General features: G+C 40.2%; 1 long non-coding RNA gene across 2 annotated transcripts; it reads left to right on the top strand.

The window, feature by feature from the left end:
- The first annotated feature begins 1,703 nt into the window (after positions 1-1,703).
- On the top strand, positions 1,704-17,204 carry LOC128079926 (uncharacterized). 2 transcript variants are annotated; one of them, XR_008206378.1, is made up of 7 exons: positions 1,704-3,072; positions 9,116-9,225; positions 11,435-11,660; positions 12,689-12,777; positions 15,358-15,504; positions 15,881-15,955; positions 16,718-17,204. It is a non-coding gene; the product is annotated as an uncharacterized LOC128079926 (long non-coding RNA). The 2 variants fall into 2 exon arrangements; XR_008206377.1 differs by having other exon boundaries at positions 15,881-17,204.
- The last annotated feature ends 9,793 nt before the right edge of the window (positions 17,205-26,997 follow it).

Here is a 26,997-nt window from a genome sequence, read left to right as displayed (position 1 = left end):
TCTAATATATGACAAGCTCTAAAACACTGAAGAACATACTGAGGGAAGAGTCTCAGTGGTCTCGGTGGGTAAGTCGCACTCCACCTCTACTAGCTACTCTTAATGGAGGTTGAAATAGGGAAAAAGGTTGGCAAAAAATAAATGATTGATGATAACAAAAGAACAGTGAATCTCATTTCTTGAAAAAAATTCAGCTTTTAGTCTAAATGGTTGGGTTTGGTCTCAAGCCAAAAGTGAGCTTGTCTTTGTAAGTTTGAAATACAGTAAACAGAGATTTGCACAGTGCAGATGTCAGTGCTGCTAGCCAGGGTGGCAGCTCGTGATCCAGGCACTCATCCTCTCACTAGGATGTTTGCTGCTACTTTCCAGCAGCCACCTATGAGTAGTGGTGCTTATTAACATGGAAAAATAAGATTTCAGGTACTTCAAATCAAGCACCTAGAATCAGACTCACAATATATGAAACAACTCACAGAAAGTCCCATACTGAGGTAGTTGAATTCTCTCTCATTAACTGCAGTAGATTGGTAATCCTTGTAGCAAGAATTAGCAAATTTTACAGGAAGGTTGTGAAAAAGATAGTCATTGAAATAAGATTTTCTTGTATTTTACCAGCCACAATTGTATACTGCAACTGGGATCATTTTGAATAGCAGAGCATCCTGGGAATTGCCCTTGCACTGGTGAAATAATGACTTAATGTTGTGAGGTTTGGTCTAAAAATAATAGAACATCCTCTTCTTGGAGTACAAGAAGAAGAAGGTGACTTCCTTGCAGCAGGTGAAATGTTTGAGTGATACTGGTGTGTGTTATGCAGAAACACCCTCTTGCATACAACATAGCAGACTTTGGGAAGTGTATGCTTGGATGGCTGCGCCATTTTTCTTGTCGACTTGCAAGAAAGGTTCATTCAAGCTAGAGCGTATTCTGAGAAGTGAACAGGGAAGATGAGGAGAATGAAAGGAGAATCTTCTGAAATAGGTAGGATGGTAGATAACATGCCTAACCAACCATATAGAAACTAACAGTTTTAGCCCTTGGCTAAAATGAGAAGGTTCTGTCCAAAAAATGGTAAGATAGGTGCTACAGCAAAAGATCCTATGCTCCTATTTGTTTTCTATATATTCATTTGCTTTTTTTTTTTTTTTTGATATTAGTGAAAAGCAGATTGTCTACCTGTGGTAGCAGAAGACTACAATCAGCAGTTTAAGAGATTCTTTCAAGTTTTGGGCCCCTACTCACGGGCAATATTTATGTAGTGCAAACAGAAACAACACTGGCCATCTAAAAGAGCCATGCTGACTCTTTTAGTAAAAGACTTTTAGACCTTCTAATCATGCTACCACTATAGATACATATTCTAGGGAAAGAAATAGAAAAATGCAGCTTTGTGTTCTATTGTGGACCTACTGAACAGAACTGACTACTAAATTGGTAAAAGCAGTGTTTTGTTTTCATGTGCAATGGAATGACATAAAGGCATCTTATTGCAAAAGAGCTTCAATCCGATTTGCAAATGTTTGTTTTTTTTCTCTAGGTGGAGTGATTTATTCTTGTATGAGTTTTGTTAGGATACCAACACTAAAAGGCATAATTTTTTTCGTGAGAGTAATATAATTGGTGGCCTTTCGTGTAGCTGACAAATATGATTCACAAAACATTTCCATGTTACAAATAAGTTTTTAACAGGAAAAGTAATTTTTTCCACAAGACATTGGAAAGATTTTATAATGCATATAAATAGAATTTAGTAAGGTTTTGGCAGATTTGTGACCCATATTAATTTGAATAATTTACAGTGCCTCCTAATGCATAGTCAAGCTTGGTAGTCTTGGGTTCAGGTAAAGAGTCCTGAATATATTTCTCTGATACTGACCTCAGGCAGCATGGTTTCTTTGACAAAAATGTGTTTTCTCCAGTAGCTGTGGGACAAAACAACAAATCTTGACCATCTGATCTACTTCTATCTGATCTCAGGTAATTCACACTCTTAAAGTGGACAGCAAATATAAAACGTGTTTGAAGAGGTTTTTTAAAGTAATAAGCTCATATAGCCTTGTAACAGCAAGGCTTATTAGTCAGCGTAGTATTTTCCCAGTATATTAGAACAGGCATGTTATTTCTAGAAAAACATTCAGAAAGAACAGTATGTTATAGGCACTCATTTCTGCACCTTCTGCCCTTGATCTACTCTGAATGTCTCTATAGCTGATGTTGAAAACAGAGACCAAGACTTCCAAAAGTTATGATGTGAGGAAAATTGATAACTGGATAAATGCACATTTTAAAATTGCTACCAATAAAATGATAAATGTGGAAAGTATGTTCATCACCGTGGATGCAAAAACAAGCATTTTTTTTGATAAAGTAGTAAACATAGATTCCACGGTAACGTAATGACTACTGCTTGTCCTGGGTTAACACCCAAGCAGTTCTGAAGAGTTATTGAAGTGAAAAAATCTGGATGAAATATCACTCTCTTAAAAACACTGTATTCTCCTATAGATAAATTGAATCTCATTTTATAATTGCTCATTGCTAATCAGCACTCCTCACTTGGGGAAAAGGGAGTGCCTTTGTCTATATATGGGAAAAGGAAGGAAATTAATGCACCTGTAGAGAATGATAATCCTGAGACTGTGCACTGTATGTGCAATAATCAGGAGGTGTTGGGTCACTCCAGAGTTTTAGAAAACTAGGGGACACTAGTAAGAAATTTGACCAGAAAGTACTAGAAATATCAAGCCACAGAAAGCAGTCTTTGGAACCAAGTTTTTTTCCTCTCAACCATCCCTTCAAAGTCTGTGTTTTTCCAATAAATTTTTGTAAGGCTAAGGGACAATAAACAACGATTCCTCTGTGGTGATTATTCTCCTCCCTGATCTTGAGGGGATGCTGGTTTGAAAGAGCCCTGTATTTTTCTGTTTCTATAGTTTATTTACTGCCACTTCAACTGGTACTCACAAGAAGGCTGTATGACTGTGGTAGCACAAGAAACAGTTCCTCCAGGGGATGGATGAACTCCCTGATAACATCATGCAGGAAACTTTATGAAGCCTTTCAACCAGCCAGGTATGTTTTCCTTTCAGGATTTGCTGCTGCAACATTTCCTTTAAATGGTTTATGATTCCTCTGTGTGTCCTGTGGGAGAGCAGAGGCTGCTTCATTAAAACCAGTCTTCATGGGGTTCCTCCCATGAAACCAGAAATAACGTGCAAGGTGCTGTTGTGCAGAGGAGGGTCGGAAAAATAGATAGACGTAGTGGATGATAAATATAGGTATTAGCAAAGGCACATTAGAAAAAACTTGGTATAGAAAAGCTTCAAAACTGACTGAGACGGTAAGGAAGAGCCTAAGAGATGAGAACTGGGTTTGATAAAAGTCCATATAAAATGTTATCCCTCTCTCAAGAAAAAGCAACCTCTTCAACGTATCTTCCTATTTCTTGAGTTAAATAAGCAAATAGCTTATACTCCTGCTTGTTGCCTTCAGAGGGCCCAGAAAACGAGTACCAGGGGGAACAACATTTCAGACCATTTAATGGCCTGAAAGAAAGTATTCCCAGATTATTCCGGATGAGTAAGATAGGTTCTCAATAATTTTCTGCTTTTGTTTTCATAGTAGAGGGGAGCAGCTGAAGAACAACATTCACCTATACCTGCGTTTGCTGGTGCTGGGTGCTTAAACACACAAAAATTTAATTGCTAAAACTTCAGATTACCTTAGCTCTAAAGACCTGTTTTGTTACTGTCTTTAATTATCCAAACAAAATAAACACAGAAGAGTATCTCGCTTTAATTCAGAAACGGATTCAGTACAGTAATTTAATTAAGCGCAAGTGTAATTCACAGCCTATTAGAAGTTCCACTGAAACCTACTTTTTGCTTCTTTGCATTTTGAAAGCTGCTTTTATTTCTAAAGGTTCCAAGACAAGACTATCATGGTCTGTGTTTTTCATTTCAGCTGAAGTTGTCATTAGTGGGGAAAGACATGTAGAAAGATAGGTAGTGAAAAATTTTGCAGATGAATCCATCTCTTCTCTTTGGGAAGAGATGGATTTTGACTTACCTGGGCGGGTTTAAACATCCCACAGGAATCTCTGCTCTCCCCAGAAGGCTGATGAAGCTGTGATGAAGGATTTGCCCAGATGAAATTCTAATAAAAAGTTTCAGCGAAATACTAGCATTCACATTAGCTGAGTTGGTGTATTTATTTGAGATCCAGCATAGAGTGTGGTTCCCTAGTATGAATAGCTCCATTGTGTTAAAAAGTCACAACTGCATCAGTTAGAATAAACTTGAATAATGTGCCCCCCTTACGAGAAATTGTGGATACCCTTCAAGAATCAACACATAGTTGGTGTATAAAATGAAAATACACAGAGGAAAAGTAATATATGTTGTTATCATAGAATCATTAAAATTGGAAAGACGATTGTCTAGTTCTACTCTCAGGCCACGGCTATGACAGCTCTAGAGCTTGTTCCTTCATGCCTCATCCACCACTTTCTTGAAAACCTCCAAGGACAAAGACTGTCACCTCCATGAGCAGCCTGGTATGAATACAAGAATGTTATCACCTATGTTTTTTGTTTAAAATAGGGGGCTCTAGATAATGAAAACTATTAAATTCATGCTATTAAAAGTAGTGCGAGTCATTTAAAATACAGAAGAAACTCAGACTGCATAAAATGTTTTCATTTCAGGAAAATACCTGAACAACTTTCTGCAAGTTTTGGAAAACTTTTATGTCTGTTCCGATGATACAGAAAATGCTGGAAGATTAGCAGTTAAAAACCAATACTTTTTGTGTAATACAAGAATAATATTCATGTTAAAGGGGAAGAGATGTAACAGTGAGACAGTTTGCCAAATGCAAACATAGGATTATGAATGGACTCCAAGAAAGTTCTCAGCTCCTTGTCCATTCTGTCATTGACAGATTTGCTGGGAACTTGAGGTACTTGCACACTGAAAATTTGAAATATTTTTCCATTATTTGTTTATCTACACAAGATTCTGAACAAGATTTCTCTTTTTTCAATTGTTTCTCTCCTTACCTGCTCCCTTTCTCTGTTTTCCCCAAATTTAAAATGGAATACTCAGGTGGGTGGAGGTGCTTGGAATCATTTTAACTTGGTAGAAGGACATTTAAATGCAAAAATGTTACCTCTAAAAATAAATTTTAAAAAATACTCCTTTAGAAATAACACTGCTCTGCCTTTACACAAGAATAAAATCCTTTCAGTTGCTGCCAATAGCTTTCTGGGGGACAGTTTATGAAAGACTTATGATTTGGGTTTGCAAAAAGAAAGACAGTCTCTTTCTGAAAAAAAATCATGGTGAGAAAACTCAGGAAAAATAAATGCATTATGATCAGAGGAAAACTTTAACAACTGGCAATGATTCTCTTGGCTTATTACAGCTAGAAAGTTGGGAGGTTTTTTTGTATTATTATAGATGTTCAAAATACCAGTGAGTGTGAAACCAAAGGTATTAGCTGTCTTTTTAGCTGAACAGCTTGCTCAGGCTGCTACTCCATGTCTTTTCAACTACCATAGGATGAGAGCAACCTCCCACGGGTGTAGTTCTCTTTGAGTCCCTCCTGTCCTGCTGTTCCTAATCTGTAGGAAGCTTTTGCTCGGTTAAGGATATTTTCTTGGCATGCTTCTTCTGCATCATGCAAAAAAAAAAAAAACACCCTTGAGAAGCAGCTTGCTAGAACTGGTGTCAGGAGCAGATCAGTTGGGACACATTTGCTCATGGGTGAGCATTTCCTCGGAGCCCTTTCTCATTATTGAGGGGAATATCCATGGGACCTGCTGGAACGCACATATGCTTACTGCACAGACAGCCTCAGATGGTTGGTTGAAACTGCAGCCAACGTGAGGCTTTGTGTGCCAGCCAATAGTTTTTTGAATCATTTAAAACTGTTTTACTACAGCAAGAATTACTCCTCACTGTGAGAAAGACATTCAGGCCCTGGAGCACATCCAGAGAAGGGCAAGGAAATTGTGAAAGATCTGGAGCACAAGTCTTATGGGGAGTGGCTAAGGGAGCTGGGAGTCTGGGGAAGAGAAGGCTCGGGGAAGACCTTATGGCTCCGCAACTGCCGGAAAGGAGGTTGTGGTGAGGTGGAATTGGCCTCCTAGGTAACAGTGAGAGGACAAGAGGGAATGACCTTGAGCTTATGCCAGGAGTCGGGTATTAGGAAAAATTTCTTCTCAGAAACAGTGGTGATGCAGTGGCACAAGCTTCCCAGGGAGATGGTGGAGTCACTGTCCCTGGAGGTGTTCAAGAAATGCAGAGATGCAGCACTGAGGGACATGGCTTAGTGGGCATGGTGGAGATGGGTTGACAGTAGGACTGGGTGATCTTAGCGGTCCTTTCCAAGCTTTATGATGCTACAATTCTGTGAATTGTACATATATTTATTTAAGTGTTGTTGATAGGGATGTTGATTGAAGAAAAAGGAAATGTATTTTACAATAAATCAATCAAAATGTTAAGTAGAAATGAAAGACAGAATTTCTTTAATTTTTGGCTGTCATCTATGTTTGTCTGCTCAAGATAATCTCCTTAGGAGTTATTTGTCCCTGCACAGCCAACACTGAACCATGCCACATAGCAGGAATACATGTTAAGCTGTTTAAGATGGTTCAGTTGTACCGTAAACATGCACAAGGACTGCATTTGGGTAACAGAAGGAGGAGTGCCAGGACCTTTCTGAACCACTTGTTTCCATTTAGCTCCAACATCTGTGCTGTTTCTGTGTATGGGAGCATTCTGTGCCTCACTCTTTAAAAGGGCTGTGGTGGTGGGGAAAGAACTGGAAGTGGCGGGGACTGCACGAATGTCTGCCAGGACGTGGAGCCTCAGAGTAGATGCTGAATTGAGGACACCAAGAATAAACCGTGCACGGATTTGTAATTTCTCCTAGATTATTTCACAGTTTAATTTTATGTAGGTTAGAACAAATTTACTTCATCTGAAAGGATTTACAATGATCTCTATAGATCTGAACCTCCACTCTCCAGGGTGATTGACTTAGTACTTTTAAAAAGTGTAATTCACTTGTTTTTCACTTGCCCTCCAGATTAAGCTCCTGCTGTGCTAGCAGACACACAGTGTGTGTGCAGACTCCTGTGTGTGTTCTACTAATGGGAATGTGGTTGTGTCCAACTCGTGGGTGCCTGTGTTGGTCTGGACAGCTGTAGGTCTAACCTTAGAGAAATGTCCTAGATACTTTCACAAATTCCTTTATTTCTTTTCTTTCTCTTTGTTCCTTTGCTTTTATCTCTAACAGTGTTATTGTTTTTCCCACTAGAACACGAACTGGATGCCTTGTATTTTGCATTTTGCTGCTCCATGTTTATGTAAACTCTAGGTACTTTACATTCCTATACAGTGTATTTCACCTGTGTTTCCAGAGCAAGTGTCAGTGATAGGATGAGAGGCAATGGCTTTAAGCTGCACCAGAGGAGATTCAGGTTGGATATCAGGAAGAATTTTTTTTCAGAAAGGGAGGTGATGCACTGGAACAGGCTGCTCAGAGAGATGGTGGAGTCATTCACAGTTCCTAAAGGTATTCAAGAAAAGGGTGGATGTGGCAATGAGAGACGTGATTTAGAGCTTTCACAGGGGGTTCACAGTTTGACTGGATTATTTTAGTGCTCTTTCCAACCTTAATGATTGTATGATTCTAACGTGAGAGCTGATTAGTCCATGGAAACAATCAAGTCTCTCTTATTTTAGCTGTGCTGAGCAGAGAACATTTCTGGGTCAAGGATGGGGACCCAGTGTATTTCCCAACAGCTGGAGGAGCAGACTGAGACAAAGATATGCAAACCACTAATGAACTCATAACAGCAAACAGAAAAGAGGAAGATCAGAGTGAAGCAGCTTGAAGCTGAGGGCCAGGTGGGCACCAGAAGAGGAAGTACTGAGCACTCTCTTGCTTTGGCCATGAGGGAAGGCAACTTCCGAGCAAATACTTACATGAATACGAGGAATGTATGACTATCAGATTGAGAGGATTTTTTATGACTATCAGATTGAGAGGAAAGTAGCTAAATAATATTGTAGAAATTCATAATTCCTGGTACAGTAAAAGTCACAGCAGGGGTGCTGGCTCACTTGTGTCTCTGGCACTGGTCGGTCTTCATTGAGCTTAATGTTGTTTAAGGGGCCAAAGTGTGTAAAACAAACTACTCCTTTCTTCTTAACTGCTCCACACATCTGCAAACCTCTGTAAAATACCTTGAGGGTTTCTTTTCATGTCCCAGAGTGAACAGCCCTTGTCCTTCAGCCTTTTCTAATAAGCCACCTTTCCACGACTCCTCGACATCCTTATTTCTGTTCTTTTCTACCCTGTCTGTATCATATCCTCCTGAATTTCTGGTGCCTGCAGCCAAGTCACATGCTTCCCATCACTGAGCTGAATGCCGGTGGTGTGCCATGTGCTTTACAGATGATACTGCTGTTTATTCGTTTATTTTTCCTGGAATGGTCTTCCATTTTTTTCCCAGCAGTATGATACTGTTGACTCATACCTATGATTTAATACGTTATAGCTCATTAGAGAAGTGATTGAGGGTTGAGTGATTCAGGATGTTGTTTTGTTTTTTATTTACTTAAAGCAGGCAGAAGTGCTGTAGGATCACTGGTAGATCCAGCTTGTTCAATTTATAGATTGTCTCAGTTCTGAAGTTGAAAAGCCACATTCACAAAATACCTGACAATGCTAGGAATGTCACTAGGACTGCAGTAGGCTATCAGAAGTGTTGCGCTGCTCCTTCTTTAAATCAGTACCAGCAAGAGGTTTGTGCTTTATTTCAACTTTGTCCATCAGTGAATAATTCACATTGTAATCGATTGTACCAGGTCCAAAGACAGTCTTGGAAAGTTTAGGTCAAATCTGGTATTTTTCTGCCCAGCTTATTTCAGGGAAGCACAAACTGCTTTAGTTACAGGCTCTGTGCTGTCCCTGTTACAACACTCTGAACTTCTCAGTTATCAGCCTGTCAAAGCATTTTTGCTCATGTCAACAAATCCATGTTCAACGAAGGCTTGGTTTTGCTACACACGCTGAAAACTGCCTATGATTTCCTCTACAGGTCTACACTGAAGCTGTTATGTAAGGAGAAATATCTGAGAGTAGAAGTCCTGTGAAACTGTAACTTGTGTCTGGGCTGCTGCACTTCAAAAGCATGGGCAGGAAGAAAAGGTATGTTTTTTACACAGTTTGGAAGCAGATGAGGACTTAATCTCTTGAGACTTAACATATGTCAGCACGAAGCAGTGAGCTTGTATGCTTGTTGCCCATTTCGTGACTACAAGCTGAAAATATTTTGACATCACTAGCCAAAGTTTGATAAAGCTCATTATTGTCAGAGAAGCACCCAGGATACTTGCCATGTTGGCTGCCTTTCAGTGCATCCCACAAATATCATGGCGCTCCCCACTCACATGTTTTCAGAGACCATTTTGTGAACGCGTATAACAACTTGCCAAAGTTTCCTTCCTGAAACTGAAAATGCACTGTCTGCATAAATCCCAGGGTACTTTTCCTGCCTCTGTAATTTTCTTCTTAGGAAACCATTCAATACACAGAGTATATCTTCTGCACACATTCAAATGGTAAAAAGAAAGAAAACAACAACAAAAAATATTCCAACAGCTCATTTTCAGCTCATGTTTTACGTTTCAAATAAGTCTGTGGGTGTCGCAACAGCTGTAGACTGTACAAAGCAGAGCAGAGGTCTCTCTTGATTTAGTCTGTGGTGTGATTTTGCTCACTCTTCCACCACTTCCTGAGCGCAGCATGTCCCTGTGTTGTTTGAGTGAGATACCAGTCGTTTGGCTGCTCTTCCCCCAGCACTGCTCTCAGCCATGCCTCCCCCTGCAGACAGCAACTTCTGTGATAAAGACAAGTTTTTGGCTCTCAGCGTTCATCAAAAAGCACCATTCCTCTAACAAATATGTTCAAGTTGGGTCTCTGATGCGTGTCCAATTTGTCTGCTGCACAACACTCTTCTGAGCTTGCTGTTTTAATGCAGTGGGATCGGAAATAACCAGACTTTAACAACGCCATGTGGATGAGCACACAGTACAGAAATCAAAACGTTTCAAATGTGCATTATTATCTGTGTTACACAGACGAAGCAGCTCATGAGAGAGAGTCTTTTAGCTGCTTTTGTAGCTTACTCCTCTCTCTCACATACTTCTGCTGGAACTAGAGTCTCGCTCTTATCTCTGAGATCTCCCACTCTTTGGCCAACTCTACAGGGGAGCAGAGGTCTTAGCTGAACTGAGATAGATGTTAGACAAAAACGAAAAACAGAAGATTCTGTTCTCTTACTGGCAATGAGAAAACTCTGTTAACAGCTCAGCTGCCATCAGACCTGGAGGTCAGATTGCAACTGAATAGCTGCAAGGACTGCCGATGTGGAATTATGCTAGAATGGGTATTTCTAAGTTAGGGGGGCAAAAGCTGCTACCCATGAAGAATAGGGTTGTTTCAGTTTTTAGGACATTTACGAGGTACTGGCACATAGTAACAGCACAAAAAGTACAGGCTGAAAAAACATGAGCTTAGTTTGGAAGTTGCTCTCTTGCTAAATTATGGGGTTTTGATCCCGACCTAAACTGATCCCACATGTTCCTGGATTCTCCCAACATTTGAGTGCACAGTAAATCAACCATAGCTTTTGCTTTTTATTGCAGAGAATGAACAGAAGAGCTAGGAAACTTTGGCATCTGTTTATCACATGGGTTAGGATTGTTTGATATCTTTTTATCTTTAAGGTTTAAATGTAGTTTAGAACAGGTACACAGGATCAAAACATCTCTGTTGGTCTACTAAGTAATCAACTGGCATCTGTTCACTGAAAGTACTCTGAGGTCCCCCAAAATGCTCACGTTTCAGAAAAATCCATGCCTCCACAGAGAAAAATGCTATTACTGATCCTTCAAGTATTATCAGGTTCTGTTCACAAATCTTCTGCATTACTGCCTTCATGAAGAAATAGCATTGTAGTAATGAACAATGAAGAAAAATATATCAAACAATTTTCTTGCTAGTAGTACCCAAAGTTTTAAAGCAACAGCTGTTGTATGATGGAGTATACTGCTTCTGCTTAGAATTGTGCATATTCCCTGTGCCATTTCTCCTCTTCTAACTCACTTCTCACTTCTCTTGCTCACTGTTGGACCAGCTACAGTGGTCTCATTATAAGCACGTGTCTGTTCTGCAGCACGGATCTTAGCCTTCCCATCTCAGCTCTGAGGCTCCTTGCATTTCTGTTAATGGGCACATTTTTGTCCCCCAGTCCCCGCTCACCTGCTATCCAGGCCTTATTGTTCTTACATTTATTGTTCTGTGCTTTAAGTCTGCATCTGATACCTTCTTCCTATTCACTGTATTCTTTTTGCAGGTTCCATTTTAATTTTCTATTTTTGCCTTGAGAGCTGGTATTTGTACTAACTGTATCGATGTATAGCCAAGCTATATTCTTGGACTCAGTTTTCCCAATGGACCAGCTTCCCCCTTTGCAGCATCAGTCTTGCAGCAGGATCTTCGCAAGCCAGCTGCCCACGCAACCCCGTTGTCATGTGGGCTGTAGAGTCAGCTTGTCTGAAATCTCACAAAGTAATTACCAGGTAATAAAAGTTAACTGCTCCATAAAGCCACATGGAAGAACAACTCTATTGCAGGCTTGTCTTACCCAGCTGTCTTCTTTTTGCCTGCCTGATTTATGGGTGGGGAATGGCTAACTGAGATCCTTTTCGTCCTCTTCTTCATGTTTCTGTGATAAGAGCGCTGGTGTCCCAGCTATGGGCTGCTAGGCTCAGAGGACTTCTTTAACAGATTGGTTGTAAGAAGTAAATCTGAACTAAATAATTCCTACTTTACTTATCAGGAAAAGGAAAGAAACAAAAAGGGAGGGATATAGAAGGCACTCCAAAGGTATCCTGTAACACACAAAGTTGCTTTCTGGTTTCTTCCCTCCTTTTTGAAGGAGGGAAGATTTAGGTTGGATGTTAGGGGGAAGTTCTTTACAAGGAGAGTGGTTAGGCCCTGGAACGGGCTGCCCAGGGAGGTTGTGGATGCCCCGTCCTTGGACGTGTTCAAGGCCAGGTTGGACGGGGTCCTGGGCAACCTGATCTAAATGTGTACGTTTGGTGGCCCTGCTAGGCAGGGGGGTTGGAACTACATGATCCTTGAGGTCCCTTCCAACCCGGGTGATTCTGTGATTCTGTGTGATTCTGTGATTCTGTGTCTGGAAAAATGCTTCAGCTACTGATACTGCAAAGCACAGTGGCACTAAATCAGCCAGTGCAGTGTGTAGATATCCAGTGCGACCAAGCAGCAGCCCCCGCTACGCTGGCTGTGACTCAAGCTGGCAGAATGAGTTTTACTTCTCTGCTCCAGCAAGGGTATATAGTAGCTTCCAGCTTGCTAACAGAACATCACCGTTGTAACTTTTTTTTTTTTTTTTTTTACTGGAGTGCCTGCCACTACCTTATTTTATCAAGTGTGTTTTCTGTCTCATGTTTTACTTCTTAATGAGATAACAATCCTGTTTGATCACTGTTGGTTTCTGTTCTGTGTTTGTTTGTATTTTATTATTATTATTATTATTCTCCTTTTTTTCAACTTAAATGACTAATATTCCTGTCTTTCCCAGGGAACGTCTTAGGAGTGCAAATATATCTGCTCAGCATTCCTGGGAGGTTTGTGCAGGAGTTTAAGCTGATACAGAAGACTATTAAAATGGTGAGTGGGAAATTTGGGAGTGAAGGTTGCTGAGCTGTACAGTCAGACAACCAGAACGGATTTTGAGATGGCCTTAAATCTGATTTCCTGCCCTAAAGCATGAGATCTGTACTAAACAAACAAACAAAAACAAACAACATCAACAACAAAAAACCCACCACAACAAAAAACAACCCTAATTGTTTAAGGAGTGAAGACAAGAGTGCAGCTTTTTTAGGCAAATGCTTGCTCTTAATGACAAAAGATTTGCCTTAATATTGAGTTTAAGTATTCCAGGCTGTCTTTTACATAATTTCTGGTCTTACTCCCTGGTGCGTATGGAGAACATAAACATGTTCCTTTTTGTGGAGCAGCATTTTAGATCCATCAAGACTTATCTGCACTCACTTGTCCACTCTTCTTTGGGCTGAAAATCTCTGATATAGTCAGCTCTTCCTCAGAGTTTGTATTGTTCGATGATATTTTTTTCTGTCTTCTGGCTTCTTCCCCCCATTAAACCACATCTTTGGTCCTATGTGGAGCCAGGAGTTGGACTTGATGATTCTTACAGGCCCCTTCCAATTCAGGATAGTCTGTGATCTTTGCAGTATGGTGCATGAAAGTAGACACAGTATGACAGCTGAGGGCTTCTACCGTGGCTGCTCAGATAAGTGAGGAGATTGTTTCCCTTGCAAGTTGTGTTCCCACTTATACAGCTCAGCATGGTATCTGAAGCTTTTTGCAAAGCGATATTGTTCACGCCTGTCCTGTCTGTGGTCAGCTATAACCTGTGTATCAATTTCTAAGGAACTGAAGTACAAAGTAGTTTAGCTTATACCAGCACTGCGAGACACTAGTCATCTCTCCCTCTTTCTACATGTTTTCTATTGCCTGGGAGCCTAGCCTTGTTCTTTATTGAAAAACAGCCTATTTGAGATAGTGCAAGAAGAGTTTAGCCTCTCTCCTCTTGTAGCACCTCTTGATTTTCTAGGAGTGGAGAAAAAAGCAACAATGTGGGGAGTGTCTAAATGTGGAAGGTACTCTCAGAATGAAGGAGGTATTTCCAATCCTTTTTGTGGGACTGCTCATTGTGGTGCTTGTAATGCCTGCGGACATGTCAGGGTCTCCCCTTGGCAGGAGAGGTCAGAGGTAAACATTCAGAGTGCTGGAATGAAAACACTGACCTCTTGCATGGCTGTACATGGCCATTCTGCTTTGAGTTAAAACCCAGTGAGCTGTTACACTGAAATCTAGGCAAGGGAGCTGTGAAGGCAAAATACACGAGAATGCATTGATTAATAGCATCCCCAAATGACAATGGCTGTTTTACAGTCTTTATAGGGATTGTTGTGTTTCTCATATTCCAAAAGAACGTGATGTGGTTGCAATTAATGTAGAGGCCCTTTGCTGAATTTGTTGACTCTAGGAAAGAACTCAAGCTCTTCAGTTATTAAACTAATCAAATACACCTAGAACTGCCTTGCTTGCTCCATGGCATCTTTCAAACTTGTAGTTAGCAGACACCAGTGATTTGCTGCTATGACAAGTGGATATTTACTTTGGGTTCCTGACTCTTTCTCCCTGTAAGACAGAATTATTAGATTTTAACATTTAGAGCAGGTTTTCTTCAATTGCCTTGCTTCAACACTAAACTGCTTTCCAACATTCTGGCTGCTAGACTGAGTCCTCTCTAGTATCTTCAGCAGCAAGGCATTTCTACAAAAATTTGGAAGAGAGTCCTTGCTTCGTTAAGCTTTCTTTTTCTGTTTTTCTTTTCTCTTCTTCTTTCTTTCTTATTTTCTTCTTTATTCATTCCTATATCTCTCTTTTATTTCTCTCTTTTGTAGAAAGTTTGCCTGAAAGTTACACTTAGACTAATACTGTTGGAAAAAATTGAATTTACTGTAGTCCCTGTCATAGAACCTATTAATGGACTTACGAAGAGACTCTTCTCTGCACCATCTTGTCATCAGTTGTTCCCATCCCTTTGAGTCTTCATCAAAGCTACAAAGATCATTTTGCTCCAGTAATACTGTGTAATCCCTATTTGAGCGTTCAGCAAATCCGCTGTCTAATACATAAAACGGGGTTGTCCCACTTGTAGCTGTAAAGGAGCAAATGGCAGAGTAACATCGTTACTGTCCTTGCACATTATGATTAGGACTGCCTCACTATGGACCTTTTAAGTGCATGACAAAATCTAGCCAGGCTCCATCTTCAGCTGTAAAAGGGGTTCAGCAACTTCATGAGCAGAGTGGAGGAAGAGTAGTTAGGAGTCTGGATCCCTGACACTTTCCTGGTACTCTTCTGTCAGGCCATGCAGTGCAGTCCTAGCGAAGATGCAGATGTGATTTAGCTTTATGAGCCCAGTGAACAGCACTTGGTTTTCTATACTGCCTTTGATTTCTCACTGCCAAAATTTATATTCACTTTCCTGCCTGTGATAACTGAGCAGGCAAATAATTACATAATTGTACAGTGGCTGTAGAAGATATTTTCAAAATGACCAACTGTAGCAGTCAGGACTAAATTACCAACATTTGAATGTTTGAATGTGCAACATGTGTGAGTAGCACAACTATTTTCCATTTAACCTAACAGAAATGCAGTATAATGGCAGTATGAAAAGACTGGAAATTTTGCAAGTGATGGAGCAGAAACGCCATTCATCATCTCAGAGTGGAGACTGTAGGCCGGGTTGGATGTTCAGCAGCAAGCCCTCTTGTGCACTCTGTAGGGCCATGGAAGGTGATGACTGACCCTGCTTCCATTAATGCCTTTTCAGATAATGTTATAACACTTCACAATGTCCAGTAGGGTGTCTGTTCTAGGAGAAGAGTCAGTCTGCTAGGAATTCTTCCTAGACCAAAGTGTTCCAAAAGCAATCCTATTTTTGTCCATCCACATTATTCTACAGACATTGCTTCTGTAATATTTGTTAAGCACATTTGAAAACTTTAAATATTAGCTTTGACAATAATTTCACACTGTGTGTGTTTGAGCTCAGCTTTATTCAAAAATTTCCCTATCGCTTTCCACTGTAAAGAGTAAATATTCAGGTAAGAATAAATTATAGAGCTAAATCAAAGATATATATGTTTCAGTCAGACATTTTGTCTTACAGTTGGTTGTTCCTGAAGACTGTTTAAAGACATCTTTTCTGAGAAATATTTGCATGACTTCAGATTTGGGAACAAAGGTACATCCAGACAATAAATACCACTAGCGTATTACAGGCAGCTTCTGTTGCACATACCTGAAACAGATTTCTTCGTGGCATCGGTGATTTTCTAGAGATGTGTCTCAGTGTGTTTGAAGTGAATGTTCAACAGGTTTTGAATGAGGAAAAAAAAAGTGTCAGGGGAGGTTAGTATGTGCTGTAAGAATATCTGTTTCGTAACAGTTGTGGTTGTCACAATAACATGATTAACGTGTTCTTCATTGCCAGACGCTCTCTCAGTTCTTCATATGGTGACAAAGATGAGTAGGGAGAAAGCTTCATCCTTCAGAAAAGCTGAGAATTTAAACCATTCCTATTGCCTAGTTGTAGGCAGTTGACTGAATCACGAGTGTGGTCTGGCCACTAGTGCTTTCCTTAGCAATGATTTTTAATGTGCCAGACTCGCTTTCCCCTTAGCACAGTCCCGTTTCTTTCAATGATCAAAAGAAATAGAGGGCTACCTTTTTTCCTTTAGCAAAATTTTTTAGTCTGTGGGCACTGAGTAATTCATACAAGTTATGCAGTTCATAGAAGATAAGGCATTACTTTTGTTCCAAGTTCCCCAAAATACACATTAATGTTAATGTCTTTCAGTCTGCCCTGTCGCTGCCACCCAAGCACTTATAAATCACTTTCAATTATACATATTTTTAAACTTAGCTTGATTTTGGACAAAGCTACAGTGAAAGGCTTTGTAAGACATGCTTAAAATAAGCCAGCACTATTGGTTATCCTCCACAGATTTTCTCTTCTGTTGAGCCTCTGCTCTGACTTCTGCCTGATTTGGTCAGTATCGATTTTGTCTTCTCAAAATGCTCTTGGTTACTTTTCACAGCCATCCATCTTGCCCGTCAGATGTTGTTTATCTGGGGTGACAACTGCTTACCCATTAATTTGCAAAGTCATTTAGATGCATGGTTTTTTGTCAGACTGTCTATTTTTAAAGAGGCCTGAACACTGCTGGGTTAAGTTACATTCCTAGGTGTGCTTTTTTGGATATCTGTTAGTGTCAATGGTTTACGGGCTGGTTCAGCCCGCTTCCGTGACTAATGGGGCAGAGGGATTTTGCATAAGCCGCACCTCTGGAAAAAGAAAACAGGGGACCCCAAAATAGTGAAAAACAGTGGCAACGATCTGAGGAGAACAAACTAATTTACTAAATATAGTATCGGAATGCAAGATAACACACTACAATATAACTAGAATTAAAGCTAGTAAATCAAATATAATGAGAGTGTCATAAGGTGGATAGGCCTCACATCAGATGACCTTGCCAGGGGTTATATCTCCTCTCTGACCGCAGAGCCCCCTGGGGTATGTAGCTCTTCTTCTCTTCCGGACAGTGCCCAGAACTGGAGCATTAACAGTTAAACTCCCAGTGCACTACATGATGTTATGATGTGGAATATCGATAACCAAAAATCATAAAGCCATGACAGTTAGGTAGCAATTGTAAATTTGGGGCTGTAACTTATGAGCGATCATGAAATTTGTTTGCAGGTATATGTAGATGGTCAAAATGGACAGACTGAGTTGAAATGCAATGTCTACCCTTTCTCAATAAGTCAGTTTGTGACTTAGAAATGTTGTGGAAGTAGTTAAGGGTTTGTGTTTTTTATACTGTGACTCCAAACTATACGTTGGGTTGCATGCTATGATCTGTAGAGCTATGGATGGCACAGTCAATTTATCTAAGCTGACCACACAAAAAAAAAATAAATAGAAAAAGACTAATGTCTGCACTTGAGGCTGAACATGTGACATTGTGGCAAATCAACTTCAAAATATGGAAAAGCTATATTCCCTGAATCAGTGAACAGCAAGTGAAGACTTGCTGTTGCTTGAATGCAGTATTGGGACTACGTATATATATATATATATATATACACGTATACTACGTATATATATGGGACTACGTAATGCAGTATTGTGACTACGCTTACTGAAATTAGATGTGGTCATGTGAAGTATTAAATACATATCTTGTGCAGTAGTTCAGATCCCATTTGGATGTGATATCAAACTTGTTATTTGGAGCCAACTATGAGATAGAGTTCACAGAAAATAAAACCAGTATCGAAGAAAAGGACACACGATTTGATTGGATTTTGCAAGACTAAGTCAATAAATTAGTGAATAAACTTTGCTTAAGGGACAGTATGAATATACCTGATGGTAATGCCAGCGTCAAACACCATGTCTCCAACCTGCCATAGCCTTTTTGCTGTTGGAAGATGATAATTTGCCATAGTCTGAAGTATTGGAGATGGACTTTTATGCTTATTTGCTTTTTCTTTTGTTTTAACCTTACACAAAGCTTTGTAAATAACAAACGTGACTGATGGTGATGCAAATTTCCATGAATGATGAAGTAACTAAGTAATTTCTATGAGTAGAGATACCATCTATCAGGCAAGCAGATCTTATTGCTCTATTGATTTATTCAGACAATTTTTGATGGATTGAATTAGAGACATTTGTCTTGTAGGCAGAATCTTGCTTTAAAAGATGTTTGTAATTCTTTCTATGACAGCTTTCCCAGAATGACCTGTGTAGTATCTGTTTAAAATTAACAAGAAAATCCAGGGCCTAAGTGGATAGTGAGAGTCAATTAATTAATCTGAGCTATAAGAATCACAGAATCACAGAATTGCAGGGGCTGGAAGGGACCTCCAGAGATCATCGAGACCAACCCCCCTGCCAAAGCAGGTTCTCTACAGCAGGTCGCACAGGTAGGCGTCCCTAAGGAAAGTAACTGCCAATGGAATAACTTAACACCTGTACTCCACCAGAGCTCACACTTTTCAAGTAAATAGGTATGGTCAGGCGAGGCCTGGGAAAAGGAAGTCTGAGAGGCGTTTGGCTTGAGCAGGCACTTTCTGTTAAAGACTGCTAGCTCTGGTTGAAGTCCTTGAGCAAAAATAGCTGTAGTATCCCATACTTCCAAAGAAGTGACGTATGCCTGGGATCCTGCAACTTTTCTTGGAAAGGCTGAAACTTCTGCTGCTGTGGAATAATTCAATTCAATATTTTTCCTCCTTTCAGGACAGAGTTTTTAAGTGAAAGAGAAAACTGGCAGATATTCCTAGCATTTGAAATGTATTTTTTGTCTGTTTTCTGCCTTGTAATTCTAAACAAAATGAGACCAGTCCTTGAGATATAAGATGGGACACAGAGGAGTGACACCACTGTGTCTGCAGAAGAGCGGGTGAGGTAAGCTGGAGTCTTTCAGCTTGCTTCCAAAGGCTGATGTCAAGCAGCAAACAAGAAAATATGAAACGGCCTTATAAGTTACAAAACAGCTGTTCAACTGTTGATGTAACGTGGTCACAGATTGTTATACTTCTAATGCTCAGAGCTTGGCTGTTTGTGCTGAATGAGAGGAATGGGCTACTTGTAACTTCACAACCAGCCCTCTGCATCCAACCGGCTGGCCAGCCTCTCCTTCATCAGCCTTGGAGGTGGATGAGCAGTTCCAGCTGAAGTTGAGATAGGTTTTAATCACCTTAATTTCCTATGAGGTCTATGAGAATTGAAAACTGGTTAGAAGGAAAAAATTAATGGTAGTGCTCTTGCACACAGAAGCACTGTCAGAAACCATCAGTTACAAGGGTTTGATGGGAGCTGCAGGGCCAGCCCACGTCTCCGTCTCCAGACTGGCCACTGCAGGTATCTGCAGCCAGGGCTGTAGCAAAGGGAGCAGATGGTTATGTTATTGCACTGGGTGGAGACATTGGGAACAAAGGAACTCAAGTTTTGCTAACTTTGCTCCTTGTGGTACAGACTCTTATCTTAGGAATTAGGGGATAGCCTCATGGATAGCTTTATTTATTTATTTGTTTGCTTATTTATGTATGTATGTATGTATTTATTTATTTATTCATTCATTCATTTACATGCACATATACATATTTGTATTTGCTTCATCACTTCCAGGGCAAGATTCTTCTGGCTGATCTAGTTTTCAAAGTCGATAACAGTTCAGCCTGTACACAATTTTCAGTTTTGTTTTTTTTCGAACCTAAGATCACTGATGAAGATTTATTATCATAAGTATGATCAGGAATTCCAAGGTTTTCTTTCATGTTAAGGACATTTACTGCATGTATATACATAATGTTAGTGGAATGAGGGCATAACCAGTACATGCGTATCGCCTATTGGGATCAAAAGATAGCCAGGCTGGTATTTTGCTGTCTTTGTGTATGTTTTACGACCCTTCTAAGCTGTTGTCAGCTGAGTCTGAAGGTGGTCAGAAGTGAAAATACCAAGTAACAATTTTGTGAGCAATCTTCCAGCATACTGCAGATGGAGAAGATAACACAACAGCTTAATTTCTTAATTTCTAGCATGTCTCTGCAAACTGGGCGTCATTCTAGAAAAATACTCCTTCAGTGTTACTGAAATCCGCAAATATAGAGCCAAGTTGCAGCCAGTAACCTACAACTATCATGCTCAAGCAGACGGATATGGGGGCAGAACATATCTTGAAATCCAGGAGTTCCTTTTAATTGTTTTTAACTACCATCTGTTTTTCAGCCTTTCAATAGAAGGTGGAAAGGTGGACGTTATTTACTCTGTTTTGGTGGTCCTGAGCAAAGGAGGATGTGCTGATGTGGAAAAAAAAGACAGTGTAAGACACAGCAGCCTTGAGTGAATTTCAACTTTCAACCTGACTGGTTAGTTAGTCGTTTGTTCCGGGGAGGGAGGGAATAATAAAAGAGTTATGCATTACAACAGTGAACAGTTGGCTGAAGCTCTAATCAAGAGACAAAGAAAATTATGCCTAATGACTAAAACAGACAGCAGGTTGTACATTTGGACCTCATGATGCATTCCAGTTAACATGAAAGACAGGAAACGCTTTACACGTGTTGCCTTTGGGGAACAAGAGAAGATATGGAGGTCAAGCGTGGTTCTATGACGTTAGCTGATAAATGTTTTCAATGGTGTTTTTTTCCCCTTTAATTTTCTGAGCAGCATGGTACTGCCTGCAAAGCAGTGGGAAGATCAAACAGCCAGCTGCTCAACATTGGTCACTGCCTTCAGAGAACGATGAACACATCAGCACGGCTGAGCGCTGCTGTAGATCACCCAGCACACACAGAGGTAAGCCGTGAATGACCTTGAGCACTGTAGCAACAGCACTTGGCCAAGACCAGGAATGATGTCAATCCATTATCTCCCAGCTCAATCCAACAAACTACTGGAGACAGGCTTGCAGATCGGAGGCTCTGGAGCAGTTTTTAACTGCTTGAAAACAATAACACATGAATGTTGGCTAATTCACAGGCTGCCGAGAAGTACAATCCTTGTTCCAAACATTATCAGTTAAGAAAGGAAAGAGTAGAAGTGAAGGAATGTTTCATGTCATTGATGGATTTATCTTGCTCAGATATTATTTTTTTTTTATTGCCATGACACTATTTATGATTTTCTATATGACCATAGTAAAAAATGAGCCCTTCTATTTCGGAACAAATAAGGTGTCTAAGACCTTTAGGCTACAGAAAGTAAAGAGAAAGATACAGAGATATGAGAGATGAATCTCACACTGGATTTTTTTCTTCAGTAATTATTGTATAGAGTTTTTAAGGCGCACAAGTGGACTTAAGCACATGGTTGAGCACTTTGAGCCAAGAGCAAGGTTACAATTGGACTAGACAACCTGAGTGGTCTTTTTCAAACTAAATGATTCTATGATTCTATTTGTAAATGGAACTGATTAAATTCTGTCTGAGGTGTTTCCAAAAGTCTCCATGTCACTATTTGACCACCATGTGCAAGGTAGCATCAGTCCTTGACTTGCTGTCTCCCATAGCGCAGTTTTGGGCTCTGTTCACAGTTTAGGTGAGTGGTTATGTCAGGTCTTAAAGTGAGAAATTTAGGGATGTTAGCTTTTCAGAGGATAATTTTCCTTCAATTTATTTTTGAGATATTTTGGTCTGTCCTAGAAACAAATCTTGTGAGATTTGATTGTAGTCTGCTGGGAATGCAGGTATGCACATGAAAAATGGTGATTGTACTATACTTGAAATGGTGGTTCAAAACGTATTCTAGAAAAGAAGAGAATAGAAAAAAAATGCACCTTCTTTTTGCCCTGACTTCTTCAGAAACTGAAATAGCCTGTTTATTGTAAAGTGTGCAAGTCTTTTTCCTGAGTGCTTTTTGAATGCTGTAGTAGAGTGTAGTAGAGTCCATGCAGTTTAGAAATAGCAGGGCCAGAGCAAAGAGAGGACTTTATCTAGGATTTCAACCAGCTGGAGCTGAATACATTCTTAAGCAGCTAGTTGCATGCTGAATTTAAGCTCAGTCCTGTTTCATCTGCCGACAATAGCAGAATTCACAGAGCTTTCAACATCATCGGTTCAGGAACGCTATCTTTGGTTTGCTAAGAAACACAGAGATAAGCAAAACTACACTTCTGAACTCCGAATTTCATCTGCACAAAGAACTGTCAGAGCATCTTGTTGACCCAAAAGGTACAAACTAGGTTATTTTCCCAACTGTGTGTTATTTGTATAGGGAACGACGCTCATCAACATAGCTGCTTGTGCATATATGTATTTTGAGACTTTCAAGAGCTAGCGACAAGGTAATTGTGTGATAGATGCAGTATGTTAGGGGATTGCTATCCAAATAACATGAGAATCAATATTTGGCCGCGTAGTTGGCATATATGCAGTCTGTCCTCAAATTGTGTCTGAAAGCAACAAAACCATATTTTCTCAGGGAAAAAAAAAAAAAAAAAGCTTGCATTTGCATGTGCAGTGGAGAAAAACTTCCTCTGGCAATAATGTGCTGTGGTCAGGTTTTTTAGATTGCTGAGTAACTTATGCCAGACACGCTGAACATACTGCATGAAATCTCAGCATGTGTTTGGCTGGTAAAGCATAACCGTACTCAGACACGCTTATTCTCCAGAAGGGAACGACTCTCGAAATTCCAACTCAGTGAGTTCAAACTGCCACTGCTCTGAGCATAACAGCATTTACTGGGTTACTGAGCAGGACCAGTTGTTTTATTTTTGAGCTTTTCAGAAAGCAAATTACACAAAATTATTCAATGCTGTTGAAAACATCCTTTATTGCTGCACTTTGGTCTGCTTGCACTTTGCTGCGTGGTCATAAACATTTTATAGAGAGAACAACCCTTTTATTTTTCCAATTTGATGAATTTTGAGCGAGATTAACTGCATAGCATTTCCATAAATCAGAAAGAAAGATGGCACCAGTGATGAGGAAACTTGCTTTGGTTTGGCAGATTTTACTCTTGTAGAAAGTTCTTTTTCTAAGTTGTGGTTTTGTGCATTTGGACCATCTGTGAAAGCAGTTGAAAGCAGTTTTGATGTATGAGGTAGTTAATATGGTAGAGGAGAGAAAAATAGTCAATAATTGATTTTAAAGCAGTTAAGATGATTTTGACCTTTGCAGTCTACTTCTTGTTAAAACAATAAATTAGAAGTGACAGTCTACTTTGTATTAATACAAAATAAAAGTAGGTTTAAATGTCTGCAGAATGCACATTCAGATGATTCACTATGCATATCGGTGAAAGATAGCTGCAATACTCTCACTTGTATTTTTCCAAATAAGAAAGGATTTCTATTTAAGCAGACATTGCCAGTCCTCTGGAAATGTATTCGAAAACATGCGTTTGGCTAAGAATTAACACTCAATACCACATCCTAAGGAGCCTGCTGGCAGTATGAGATACAGCACAACATATGCCTGTAGCACACAACTGTATTTGCAATGGATGCCCTTTTAGGGAAAAGATGTGGCGTGGATTTTTTGTGCAGGACTTACTTGTGTAACCAATTTGTCTAATTCAGGCCAGGGAGATCCTGCACTCGAGTCCCACATCCATCAGCAGCATCAGCCCCACATCGTCAGCAGCAGCACATCCTGCTCCTTTGCCATGGAGGGCAGCTGATTTTTGTGGTCACCAGGGAATGGGAGACGCATGGCAGCAATTGGGACAGCACAGCCACATGCATCTGGTCCGCAGCTGTGGCGTGCTCATGAGTGAGATGCACTCTCAGGTACAAAGGGCAGCAGTAGCAGGATCACTGGGGAAGGGTAAGCTGGGGTGGGCATCTGAGCAGTTTTTTGTGGCTGCAGTCTCACATCACCTAGTTGTGTGAAGGGCCCTTCAAAAAGGGCGGCAGGTTCCAAGCAGCAAGCCCGTGGTTTTCCTGCTGGAACAGGCTTTGGGTCATTTTTTGCACGATATGAAAGAACAGCTTTATTCAGAAGCTTTATAAAGAGCAGTTTGTATCACGTTTTGACGAGCAGTGAGGTTTACAACACAGCCTTGCATGAAAAAACGCACACGGCGCCAACAAGCCACCCCCAGCAACTCATTCAAGCCTGTCACCGGTGTGGCAACGGAGCAATTGGCACGAGCTGATTTCTCCCATTTGTCAGCCATGACACCACATGGCAGTCTCCCTGTCAGTTGGTTCTTTGGTTGTTTTTCTGAGGGAGATTGTTTTCTTAAGTGTGTTATAATCTTTAGATTAAACAAGGCAATAAATGGACTTTGTGGTGATAAAAGCAAAATATGTACCACAGGCTCTAAATTAAGAATTAAGTTGCTGTAGATAACTTGCTAAAGGCAGTGATGCTTTTGTGTACACACTGAATATTTGTGAAATTTCTTCTGTTCCTCAGGGCTACTCTACAAGCATTAAAAGCAGATCATCCTGCAGGCCGGCCTTCTTCGCCGTTTTTGCCAAAACATTAATAAACAATTTTAAGTAATGCTGGGCTTCACTGAGACAGCAGGCAGTTTGTTCTTCAACAACATAAAATTTATACTGCATCTAAGTTGGGCTTTAGTCTCCTACTCTGTTTGTGGTGTGTCTTGCTCCAATTTATAGGAGGGAGAGGAGGTTCTTCAATACGTCTTATGAAAGAGTCTTCTCACAAGAAATGCCTCGGAAAGCAATCTTTGGGCCAAAACCAGAAAAGGCTTCAGACACCACCACGTGGCTTGAAGATTGCATGAAACTGATGCATAAGTGACCATCCAGGATGGTGGAAAGAAAAAAAGAAGGAAAAAAAAAAAAAAAAAGCATAAGGGAAAGAGGGGGCGAAGGAGGAGTTAAGTGCTACACAATCACTACAAAAGTTTTTTGTGGGCTTGGTTGCAAATGTTGCCATGATCTGCTGGACTTGTTCATCAGAACAAGTGATTACAAAGTACAACACATTGTATAAGTTGAATAAAAAATGCGATCATACAAGGTACCAACACAAGAGTTGCAATAAATATAGTAGGACACATTTCACCCGTGGGCAATTTATTTAACAAGTACTATTTTCATTCCTTCCTTTTTTTTTTTTTTTTTTAGGAAACAATTAATTAGAGTCATTCAATTTGCCACAGACACCCAATTCTTTAAGTAACAGCATATCAAGCTCTAACTGGTTTTGCAATGCCATTTTCAGCACTCGTTGCTCTTGCAAGTTTAATTCTCAAAAAGCATATCTAGTCCAGCTTGGCAATACGTGGACTTGCCTGGTAACGTTTTCAAAGACGACTTGGTGTTTTGCCAGGGCAGTAGATGGAGCAAATATGTTTTCTAATATCACAGAGATTATCAGTCCTTCGGCTAACAAAACTGAACACTCTATTTAGGCAGAGTGAAGGTATCACTGCACCACACTGCAACACTGCACATTGCTGTAAGGTTAAATATGAACAGAATTTTCCATTTGAGAATCTCCAAAGCAATTCAAGTGTTGAGAGATATATGTTACTAGTCGGACAAGTTCAAGTATCGTTATAGTCTATAGAATTTTCAGAGGATAGTGTGTGTAGGATACCCCCAGTATAAGCCATCAGAAATCCCAGTAACCCCAGAAACACACACATCTCTTACCAAAACTTAGACACTTTCCAACAGCCATGTTTTGGATGGAACTCCTCTACTGGTGTTAAATCAACAACTTTCTGACACTGGACATCATATTGCAAAGGGCTTTATGATGGGTTTCTTTTCAGACCACATCTGACAGATATTAGATGGGTCCCTTGCTTCATTTCCCAGTTTGATAGGAAGTTGGAAACACCATAGAGCAGGTACGTGCAAGTCATGATAAAAAGGGATGAAAGAAGGAGTCAGAAGGAATGGTATCACTCTACAGGGAGTTGCCAGTAAGCCAGGATAACCTGTGAAAACTCTGAACCCAAGTGTGAAGTTTAACAGATCCAAATACTGATATCAGTCACCACCCACAACCACAGCAACCCAAAACATAATGCTATTGCAACCAAAATAAGTAATCAAAATATATGATCAAGAGTATTCAGCGTTGCAGCATCATCAAATCTTCAACTTCTTTCTCATAAAACACAAACGGTTAAAGTCAGCTATCAGCTTTCCTGTGTTCAGTCAAGGTCCCACGGGGATTTTCTGTAAAATAAAACAAGACATCGACTTGCCCTTTTTGGGCTTTGTTAATATGACTAAAAATGAGGGAACAATCCAGTGAGTATTGATTTTATATTTCTTTTTCTGGGTGTCCTTAGCCTTTCAAGAATATTTTTTAAGAGGTTCCAGGAAGGTTAAGGGAACTGGCCTCACGCTAGCTGAGTCAACAGACACAGGCCGTCCAGGGAGTTGAGAGAGTTTCCCCACATTGTCAGTGAGTGGATCGTGAAACACAGGGGTAATGGGCAAGAGCAGTGGGGCCTCGGGACAGAAGGTGTTAAATCAAGGACTGTTTTCCTTCGTTGAGAGCTTTCTAATACATCCCCTCTTCACTCTCCCCACTCACGTGGGAGGTGCGAAGGCATCAGTTTTCCAATGGTTTGGATAGTCATTCAGGTTCCTCAGGAGAGGCACTAGAACCTGGGGCTTTGCTTTCCTCAAGCGCAGTCAGCCATCTAGTCACCAACTTCTTGAGTCTAACTGTTGTTAGTCCATCCATCAAATCTCACGGAATACCCTTTTGCTAGCCCAGAGCAACCAAAGTCCATTGCGTTTATGATCAATGTTTCGCCTACCCGTT

Source organism: Tympanuchus pallidicinctus, unplaced genomic scaffold (assembly GCF_026119805.1).
Source record: "Tympanuchus pallidicinctus isolate F22 unplaced genomic scaffold, pur_lepc_1.0 scaffold2, whole genome shotgun sequence".
Lineage (NCBI taxonomy): Eukaryota > Metazoa > Chordata > Aves > Galliformes > Phasianidae > Tympanuchus > Tympanuchus pallidicinctus.
The sequence above is the reverse complement of the archived record's forward strand: the minus strand, read 5'-3'. Positions and strand labels throughout refer to the sequence as shown.